This window comes from Ictidomys tridecemlineatus, chromosome 2, assembly GCF_052094955.1.
Source record: "Ictidomys tridecemlineatus isolate mIctTri1 chromosome 2, mIctTri1.hap1, whole genome shotgun sequence".
Taxonomy (NCBI): Eukaryota; Metazoa; Chordata; class Mammalia; order Rodentia; family Sciuridae; genus Ictidomys; species Ictidomys tridecemlineatus.
Window position 1 is genome coordinate 175,908,770 of NC_135478.1, and position 11,823 is coordinate 175,920,592.

Sequence of the window (11,823 nt, forward strand, 5' to 3'; positions counted from 1 at the left end):
AGTTAGTGTAGAGATAGCAGAGCCAGACAACCAAGGTTCAAATGCTAGTTTTGCCATTAGCTTGAGTAGGGTAAGCTTGAGTAGGATACTCAGACTCTCTGTGCCTCAGTTGTTTGATGTGCCGAGTACAGATAGGAAGGTTACCTTCTGTGCCAATGAGTTCATTCACATAAAACACTTGGAGAAGTGCATAATCATATTTATCATGAGGATTAAATCACTTAGGGAACATAAAATACTTCTATAAAATAGAAGTATCTAAGTATTCAATAAATATTAGCTAGTCATATATATGCACATTAAGGAAAATATTAGGTATCTATTGCTGTATAATAAATCTCTTCCAAATATAGATGCTTAATACATTAAACATTTAGGACTACAGGTGGAGCTAAGTGGTAGAGCATGCACAAAGCCCTGGGTTTGATCCCCAGCACCACCAAAAATTTTTAAAATAAAACAATAACCATTTATTATCTCACAGTATCTGTGGTCCAGAGTGGGAGCAGCTTGGCTGGAGAGTGAAGATGTTATTGGGGGGTGCAGTCATCTGAAGGCTGGACTGAGGCTGCAAGTTCTGTTACCAAGATGGTTCATTCGCATGGCTGTTAGCAGGAGGCCTTGTGTCCTTCCTGACTGTTGCAGAGATATCCCTTCCTCACAGCCTGGACCTCTCCATGGGGCTGCTGGAATGGCTGCGTTCCCCCAGAGCAAATTATCCAAGAGACAAGGAAGAAACTAAGTGCCTTTTGTGACCTAACCTCAGAAGTCACAATCCATCATTTCTACCAAATTCTATACATCAGAAACCAGAGCATCATATGCTCAAAGGAAGGGAATTAAGCTACACTTTTGAAGAGAGGGTTATAAAAGAATGTTGGATATTTTACAGTCACCACAAGAGGTCATTCTTTTTTCTTTAAATGCCTTTGATTCCAAGTGAGAATCCTGAGAGACTTCTCATTCTACTATTTGTTTAAACAGTAGAAATAAAGGGAATTTTCAGCTCAACATTTAGATGAAAGAAGAGAAAATGAAGACAAGATAAATTATCTAGAAAAATTATCAATAGTAACAGATTTATCATAAGTAAAATGCTACATAAGACTCTTACAAATCCCAGCAACTCAGAAGGCTGAGGCAGGAGAATTATAAATTCAAATCCAGCCTCAAGAAATTAGCAAGACCCTGTCTCAAAATAAAAAATAAAAAGGGCTGGGGATGAAGGTCAGTGGTATAGCACCTCTGGGTTCAATCCCCAGTTACACCCACACACACACATACATATGTCATCTCAAAAATGACTCTTAAAATTGGGCATAGTGTCACATGACTATAATATCATGGACTTGGCTGGTTGAGGCAGGAGGATGGCCAGTTCAAGGTCAGCCTCAGCAACTTAACAAGGTCCTTAGTAACTTTGGAAGAGTCCTTCTCAAAATAAAAAATAAAAAGATAAAAAGGGTTGGGGATTGACTCAGTGGTTAAGCACCCCTGAGTTTAATACCCAGGGCCAAAAAAAAAAAAAAAAAAAAAAAAAGAGAGAGAGAGAGAGAGAGACTCCTAAAGATTTTCCCAGGGCTGTATTAGAGTAGATTTAGAAATCAAGATTAACTAATATGTAAGCACATATATAAATAAATTAGATGAGATCTAGCCATAATCTTGCTGACTTTTATACCCTGGGTTTCATTTTTTTCCAAGCATTTAGACACATATACAGCCACAATTAATCTCAAATACTTAATTGTCTAGGTGTGAGAACTTGGCTTTATAATTGTTAGGGTCAACTAAAAATAAAAACATATTTTTAATGATATAAGCCAGGCATGTTGGTATGTTCCTGTAGTCCTAGCTATTCAGGAAATTGAAGTAGGCTTCAAAGCCAGCCTGGGCAAAATATCAAGACCCTGTCGCAAAAAAAAAAAAAAAAAAAAGAAAGAAAATAATATCTATAGTTATATCATCCAGAGAGAAACATTTACCATATTGTGCTGTTTTAAAAAAATTAGTACTGGGATGGAGTTGTGGCTCAGTGCCAAGCATATGTGGGCACTGATTTGAGTCTCAGCATCACATATAAATAAATAAAATGGGGCTGAGGATATAGCTCAGTTGGTAGAGTGTTTGCCTCATATGCACAAAGTCCTTGGTTCAATCCCCAACACCACAATCAATCAATCAATCAATCAAATAAAGGTCCATCAACAACTTAAAATTATACATATAAAATAGTATTTTGGGGGATGGGGCATACACCTGTAGTCCCAGTAACTCTGGAGGCTGAAGCAGGAGGATAATAAGTTCAAGGCCAGCCTGGGAAAATTAGAGAGACCTTGTCTTAAAATAAAAAGTAATATGGGGCTGGGGATGTGGCTCAAGAGGCAGCGCGCTCGCCTGGTATGCTTGTGGCCCAGGTTCAATCCTCAGCACCACATACAAACAAAAGATGTTGTGTCTGCTGAAAACTGAAAAATAAATATTAAAAAAATTCTTAAAAAAAAAGTAATGTGGCACAGTAGTAAAGCACTCCTGGATTCAATCCTCAGTACTACAAAAGAAAAACCAATTGTGTCATTTCATAATAGTTTATATATAGTATTTTTACACATTATACAAAGAATGTTTTCCTAAAGAGTGATGTTAGAAGTGACCAGAAAATGAGTTATGCTGAGAAATATAAAACACAAAAAAGTTTATCATGCATTTTCATTGGAATAAAATCTGAAAAATAGGCCAATATCTTCCAAAAGTACAATAGCTCTATCATGACCAATGACAGTGACAATTACAGAGTGATATCCTGCACTTTAACTTCTACAGCACTTTGAAAGTCCACTCACTTGTAGCACCTTGGACAGAGGAAACGTGTGTGTGTGTGTGTGTGTGTGTGTGTGTGTGTGTGTGTGTGTGTATTTACCTTAGTAGCTCTGGTGTAGGATTCTTAGACCCAACATGGCCTGTGGACATGTTCCCTACACTTACTCTTCTTGGAGTGAAACTATTTTTTAAAAATTTATTTTTTAGTTTTAGGTGGACACAATATCTTTATTTTACATTTACATGGTGCTGAGGATCGAACCAGTGCCTCGTGCATGCTAGGCAAGCGCTCTACCACTAAGCCACAATCCCAGCCCCAAAACTGTATTTTTAAAATTTATCTATCTATCTATCTATCTATCTATCTATCTATCTATCTATCTATCTATCTATCTATGGTGCTGGGGATTCAACCCAGGGTCTTGTGTGTACGAGGCAAGCATTCTACCAACTGAGCTATATCCCCATCCCAATGAAACTGTATTTTAAATAATTTCCCACTTGGATTATTTTGTTTGACTACATAAAGATATGTGGTTTGTTTTGTATTGTTGCAGTATTAGGGATTAAACCCAGGAGCATTCAACCTATGGGCTATATCCCCAGTTCTTTTTTTATAATAATTTTTTTTTTAGTTATAGGTGAACACATTACCCTCATTTTATGTATTTATTTTTATGTGATGCTGGGGATCAAACTATGCCTCTTGCATACTAGGCAAGTGCTCTACCACTGACCTACAACCCTATCCCTCCAGTCTTTTTTTAAATTTTATTTTATTTTTTAAAAAAATATTTATTTTTTAATTGTAGATGGACACAATACCTTTATTTTATTTATATGTGGTGCTGAGGATCGAATCCAGGGTCTTGGACATGCTAGGCAAGCACTCTACCCCTAAGCCACAACCCCAGCCCTGCTTTTTAAATTTTATTTTGAGACTGGGTTTTACTAAGTTGTGAAGTCTGGCTTCAAACTTGCAATTATCCTGCCTCAGTCACCCCCTCCCCCCACCTCGAGTAGCTGGAATTACAGTCATGAACCCTTTTTCCTAGCCAAAACTGTGGTTTTTTAAAATAGAAATGTATATAATCCAGTGAAAATTCTTGGGCTGAAGTTGTGACTCAGTGGTAGAGTGCTTCAAAATAAAGGGATTATGTCCATCTACAACTAAAAACATTTTTTAAAAAAAAATTCTTTTACATTTGAAGTGAAGAATTACTGTAACCTCCTTCACCGGTTAACTAGTTTTCTAGTATCCAAGCCTGTCCTTTCTTCAAATAAGCTATGCTACTAACATTATAGCCACTTTTCTCATCCCATGCTTCAGACTTTTTACTGCTAACAACAGCCTTCTAGAAACCTACTCCCAACCTAACCTATTCTTAGCAGGGAGAGAAGCTTATTTGTTCTCTCTTGAGCTGGTCTTAAACTTCTTTCTCCCCGTCCTTTGTCATGAACCAGTTCCAAACCAGCTCTCTTCAGTAGCAGATATTGCTGAATGCCTATCCTAAACCATTTTTCTCTTCCTTCGTGTTAGCAGAGCCCCAGTTTTTGTTTCTGTATCTACTTCCTCCAATCAATGACTTAGGTATGTATCAATTAGTCTAAGCCAGTAATTCTCAAACTTTTTAGTCTTAGGACTTTTTGACATTCCTAAAATTAGATGAGAACCTCAAAGAACATTATTTTTTAAATGCCATGCTGGGAATTGAACACAGAGCCTTGTAAATAATAGGCAACCTTCTATCACTTGAGCTACATTCCCAGCCCCTTAACTAACTTTTTTTGGGGGGTGGGGAGGCATACCAGGGATTGAACTCAGGGGACTCAACCACTGAGCCATATCCCCAGCCCTATTTTGTATTTTACTTAGAGACAGGGGTCTCACTGAGTTGCTTAGCACCTTGATTTTGCTGAGGCTGGATTTGAACTCACAATCCTCCTGTCTCCACCTCCCAAGCCACTAGGATTACAGGCATATACCACTGCACCTGGCTAACATTTTTGTTAAAAATATTTTTTAGTTGTCAATGGAACTTATTTTATTTATTTATAAATATTTATTTATATGCATATGCTGAGAATTGAACCTAGTGCCTCATACATGCTAGGCAAATACTCTACTACTGAGCCACAGCCCCAGCCCCTTAAATATCAGATTTTTGTTTGTTTGTTTTGGGTGCTGGGGATTGAACCATGGCCTTGTGCATGCAAGGCAAGCACTCTACCAACTGAGCTGAATCCCCAGTCTTAAATAACAATTTTAATGAATAAAAATAACTATGTTTCCTAAAGCAAACCTTTAGTTAGAAGCTACATTTTTGCAGATCTCTCTAAGGTCTGACTTATTAGAAGACACATTGTCACATCTGCTTCTACATTCAATCCATTGCCATCCCATTCCATATAGCCTCTACAGGTGTCCATTGTGTTTTCTTTTTTTTTTTTTTTTTGGTATTAAGGATCGAACCCAAGGGCGCTGAACCCCAGCCCTTTTTGTATTTTATTCAGAAACAGGGTCCTACTCTGTTGCTGAATGCCTCACCAAATTGCTGAGGCTGACTGAACTCTCAAATCATCCTGCCTCCACCTTCCAAGACGCTAGGATTACAGGTGTGGGCCACCATGCCTGGCTGTGTTTTCATTCTTTCAGGACAGAAAGGCAAACAAAAATAAAACAAACAAAAAGCAAATCCAAAAAAAATTTTAGTATTATTATGAGAAAGTTTTGGCTACCTGCAAGGGTCTTTAGATCTTCTGGTGCTCCCCAGATCATAGGTCAAGAGTCATCCCTTGGTTTAAACCAATCAGAGTGGTCCCTGACAGGTGAGCATGAGACCCAGTTGTTTCTAGTGAGCTGTGAGGAGACCTCTTCTAGAGGGCTTTTGGGAAAGATTTTTTTGCTTAATTTTTTTTTTTCAGAGATGAATGTTTATCTGTTGGTGATTGATTTAAAAATAAAAGCCATTCTAAATATCAAGCAAAAAGAGATTTCAGGAAGAGGTACTTGCAAAGTCATTGGAAAGGCTGGGAGGACAGACACGAACTCTAGCTGCAAAGAAATCTGGAAAAACAAAACAAAACAAAAAAAAAAAAAAAAAAAAAAAAACCTTTCTAGCCTCTCCAAACAGAAGACATGTAAAGTGAACATTGAGAAAAATCAATCCATGGATCCACAATAGGTAAAAGAAGAAATGGTCCTTTTGTTTCTGCTGTGTCTCATGACATCTGGCAACCATAGGGGGAGTTAGCAAAGGGGTTCATGGAAAGAGAACATGCTAAAGATGGTAGAGAGGAAGTGGGGAAGGATTCTGGGTCCTTGACAACATGGCTGAGCCACTGAATAAACCAACCCTGAAACTGCTTACCTCTAGGTTTGTTATTATATAATATAATAAATTTCATTATCTATATTCTCTTAAGACAGGTTTTCAGGGCTGAAGCTGGAGCTCAGTGGTAGAGTGCTTGCCTGATATGTGTAAGGCCTTGGATCCCATCCTCAGCACCACATAAAGACAAATAAATAAAAAATAAAGGTATTGTGTCCATCTACAACTAAAAATTTTTTTAAAAATGGGTGTTCACCAACTTCTCCCTTTCTTTCTTCCTTTCCTTTCTTTCTCCCTTCCTCCTTTTCTTTCTTTCTTCTCTCTCTCTCCCTCTCTCCTCCCTCCCTCCCTCCCTCCCCCCCCTCTCTCCCTCCCCTCCCCTCTCCCTCTCTCTCTTTCTCTCTCTCTTTTTCTTTCCAGCCTTCTCCTTCTGTCAAACCCTTGCCTTTAGCTTCTCTGGTACATGGAATAAACAACCTGCCTTCTGCCCTTTAAATCTCAAGCTACAATACTCCTCCAAAATTATTTCTCCAAAGAACCAAACTTGTTATCTTATTTCTAGAAAGCTGAGGGAGGTACTCCAAAGGTAAAATTTTAGAGATTCACTAAAGCCTCCTAATTCTAGCATTGTTGCCTCCATAGACTACACAGGTTTCACCATTAGAAAGTAATTTCTTTGGGTTGAGAATTTTTGTCTGAATTAATTTTTCTTTTCTTTCTTTTCATTTTTTTGGAAGTGCTGAAGATCAATCCCAGAACCTCAGGCTTGAGCAAGTAATCATCTTTAATTCCTGGATGAAATTATACAATGTCTTAGACTTGCTTAAAAGATAATCCAGAGAATGGGGTGAGGAGTGGGAAGAAATAGATGAAACAAGATTACCCATGTGTGGATCATATTGTTGAAGCTCAGTAATGGGCGCTTAGTTCAGTTTTTTTTTTTAAGTCTCTTATATTTGATATTTCTCATACTAACCTTAAAAGAAAATATCATGGTAAGGGTTGTGGCTCAGTTGTAGAGCACTCACCTGGCATATGTGAGGCCCTGGGTTCAATCCTCAGCACCACATATAAATAAACAAATAAAGCAAAAAATCTGCTGGCAACTAAAAAATATTAAAAAAAAAGAAAATGTTGTAAAAATTTACAAATACTCTACCTGAAGTTTACACATTCTAGAGATTATCAAACATTAAAATTTCAGCTAGAACGGCTGGGGTTGTGGCTCAGTGGTAGAGCACTCGCCTAGCATGCACGAGGCACTGGGTTCGATCCTCAGCACCACATAAATGTAAAATAAAGATACTGTGTCCACCTAAAACTTACAACAACAACAACAACAACAACAACCTTCAGCTAAAAGTCAGGTGCAATGGCACACTCCTGTAATCCTAGTGGCTCAGGAGGCTGAGGCAGGAAGATCGCAAGTTCAAAGCCAGCCTCAGCAAAAGCGAGGTACTAAGCAAGGAGGTGAGACCCTGTATCTAAATAAAATACAAAATAGGGCCGGGGATGTGGCTCAGTGGTCAAGTGCACCTGAATTCAAGGTAACAAAAAAAAAATCTTTCAGCTGGATATGGTGGTATATACCTGCAATCCCAGCTACTTGGGAAGCTGAGGCATAAAGGCCCCTGGAGCCCAGGAACTCAAGCCCATCTTGGGCAACACAAAAGACCCTGAACCTGTCTCAAAAAATAAGTAAACAAAACAAGTTTTAAAAGCTAAAAAAGGGATTTTATGTTCAAATTACTATCTATTGCAACAACTTAGCTATAGATCCATGGGATTTGAGCTTTGTTGAAAGGAAAGAGGATGAGGCAGAGGTTGCACATGGTGGCTTGATGATCAAGGCCAGTCACAGTTATGTGGACATTTTTGTTGACCCACTGACTCTGGAGCGAAGCATGGTTAAAATTATGTTAACTACTCTCAAATTTTGAAAGATCTTATGTAAATGAATCCAAATTTTTATCTTCTTTCAAAGGCACAAGATCTGTCTACAATGGAATCTTATTTCCACCTGTGACATAAGTTCTCTGGTTTGCCAGAACTCTCACCAACCTCACTGCACACAATATGTAGCTCAGTGATAGAGTGCTGACCCAGCGTGTGTAAGGCCCTGGGTTTAATACCCAGTACCACTACCAAAAGAGAGAGAGAGAGAGAGAGAGAGAGAGAGAGAGAGAGAGAGAGAGAGAGAGAGAGAGAGAGAAATTAAGCTTAAGTTCAAACATTTACTGAAATTAAGTTAAAAAAAAAAAGTTTTCCCAGGGCTGGGAATATAGCTCAATGGTAGAGCATTTGATTAGCATGTGCAAGGCTTTGGTTCAGTCCCCAGTACTGCACACAAACAAACAAAAAAGTGTCTCCTTTTAAGTTGTACAATATTAGCTGTTCATTTAACAAGTGCATGCATTGCATAATGCATATTTATAATAAAATTATAGTAGAAATTAAATAGAAGGAAAGTGTCATTTAAATGAATATAACAAGGTCTGTTATATTCATTTAAATGACATATCCTAGCAGGGACAAGTATTTCAATCTTTCCAGGTCTTAGTTTTCTTCTCTGTAACATGAGAATGACAATACTTGCCTCTTGGGGTTTTTTGTGGTTTTGTAAAGAACAGAGCTAATATGTGACAGTTACCTAATAATAAGTGTCAGTTATAGAAAATTCTTAATAGTAGTAATAATGAGACATAAAATTTAAAGACAATAGGAGATGTAAAATTCTTCCAGTGACATACACGTTGAGAACAATGATTCATTTATGTGACTAGGATTTTTTTTCCTGACAGCAGCAAATCAAGGACTTTACATAAAATGTTTGCCATGACTTTACCTCAAAAAGATAGCCACATTTACAGATTTTTAAGCTTGGGATCTGTTATTTGTTAATTTCCATTTGTTCCTCATAAATTTCTATGGACTTTTGATTGCTATACCATTCTAAAAGAGAAACATGTTCCATAAATGTACCTATTTTGCAAAGACTTCTATTTTTATTCCAAAATGAACCTTTCAAGTTATAATATTTTTGCTAATTCAAATGCTGTTACTAAAATAATTATAATATAACATGATCCAACAAAAAGTGAAACAAACACAAAGGGAGAAATAATAGTAAGCATAGAGGAAGTTGATAAAAATGAGTCAGTAGGACTCAGTGATAAGAGTGCTTGCCTAGCAGGCACAAAGCCCTGTGTTTGATCCTCAGCATTGCCCCCCAAAATAAAACAACAACAACAATAATATAATAATAATTGAATTTAATAAGCTTTATGTTTCAAAATCTGCTTTTTAAAAAATTTTTATTAGTTATTGATGGACCTTTATTTACTTATTTGTTTATATGTGGTGCTGAGAATCAAACCCAGTGCCTCAGACATGCTAGGCAAGTGCTCTACCAGTGAGCCACAACCCCAGCTCAATCTAGGGGTTTTAATACAATAACTAGTTGGAACAAGGAGACATGTTTGGAGGTGAAGTGTGGCCATTTTCAGAATTTAAATGATTAATAGGTATAGGTTTTGTTAGAAACATTTGTAATTACGTATGTACATTAAAAAGATAAAGATAACAGATATAACACCAAAAGCACAGTCTAAGAAAAACATCATCAAACTACAGATCCTATGCTCTTCACAAGCTGCTCTTAGGAAAGTAAAAAGACAATTCCCAGACTGTGAGCAAATATTTGCAAATCACAGATCTGATAAAAGATTTGTGTCTAGAATATACAGGGAATGCTGAAGGGGTTGGAGGTGGAGCTCAATGGTAGAGCATTTGCTTAGCATTCATGATGCTCTGGGTTTGATCTCCAGACCAATAAAAAAAAAAAAAAATCAACAATCTGGCTGAGGATACAGTGCTTGCCTAGCATGTGCAAAGCCTAGAGCTCAATCCTCAGTACCAAAAAAAGAGAGAGAAATCAGTTGAGGAATAAAAAATGAAGGTAGTAAACAATATCAGTTTGTAAAATGGCATGAAAAGAGAAAGAATGAAGAAAAAGAATGATAAATTAAAATCTTACAAGTTGCATAAAATTAATCCAAATATTGTAGGTTTTATTGGTATATGTAACAGACTTTTTAAAAATATACTTTTAGTTCTTGATAGACCTTTATTTTATTTACTGATATGCAGTGCTGCGAATTGAACTCAGTGCCTCACATATGCTAGGCAATTGTTCTACCACTGAGCTATAACTTTAGCCCTGTAACAGATTTTTTTTTTAAAGTTGTAGATCAACATAATACCTTTATTTTATTTTTTATTTATTTTGTGGTGCTCAGGATAGAGCCCAGTCTCTCACACATGCTAGGCAAGTGCTTTACCACTGAGCAACAACCTCAGCCCCCCAGATTTTTATATTTATCTACCAGTAGACAGTAATTTTCTGATTGCACACAAGAAACTTACCTATAAAATATCACTTACTATTAGCTGGGTTCAGCATATAGGCCCAGCTACTAGGAAAGCTGAGGCAGGAGCATGTGGCCAGTTTTGAGGCCAGTCTAAGCAACATAGTGAGACCCATCACTACCAAATAAATAAATAACATAGTGTGGGGGCAAATTTCTGAAAAGTCACATGAAAATTTTTGAAAGTATGGGGTGGGGTTGTGGCTCAGTGGTAGAGCATTTGGCTAGCAAGTATGAGGCCCTGGGTTTGATCCTTAGCACCACATAAAAGTAAATAAATAAAATAAAGGTATATTATATCCATCTACAGTTAAAAAATATTAAAAGATTTTTTTTGAAAATAAATGAATGAGAACATTTTATACAGAAAAAAAGAAAGCTGATGTAACTAATTTCAAACAAAATATAATTTATGGGTACAGTGGACTAAATGTCTGTATCCCCTAAAATTCATATATCAAAACCTTAAACCATTATGATGGCATTTGGAAGATGGGCCTTTTAGGAGTTAATAAGGTTGTGAACATGTTACCCTTATAAAGGGGATTAATGCCCTTAGAAGAAGAAATCAGACAGCTAGTTAGTGCTCTTTCTGCTGTTGGAGAATCTAATGAGAAATCAGCAGTCTGTAAACCCGAAGAAAGTCCTATCAGTACCCAACCACACTGGCAACCTGATCTCTAACTTCCAGACTTTGGAATTGTGAGAAGAGGGGAAAAAATTAATAGGGACAAAGAGAAAGTTAGATTTATCTCAACAATACTTTGTGTTTGTTTTTCAGAAAACTGTGCCTATAACAAGTGTGAGGAATTGTTTATAACTGATCCAGAAGGATATATATAAGGTCTCCAGTGAACTGTGATGGAGTGCTCAAATATGACAGAAATAGAAGATTCAATAATTTCTGACATAACTCATTGGAAAAGGGTATGGATTCAATCATCAATTAGACACAGGTTCAAATCTTAATGACTATGTATACATCAAATAATAGGGACAAATACATCATGGTATTTCCAGTGAAAAATTATGCAGCCATTACAACTATTTACATACAAATAAAGGACTGTTATTATAGTTTTATGCATAATTGAAAAAGTGACAGTTCATGAAAAGGAAATTGGACACATAATGATAGAATCAATAGAATTTAGTAAGAATAAGACTATACTGCATTATATGCTAAGCTGTCCAAAGTATGATTAAAAGGAAAAAACAGTTGCAGAATAATTGCATTGCAGGTT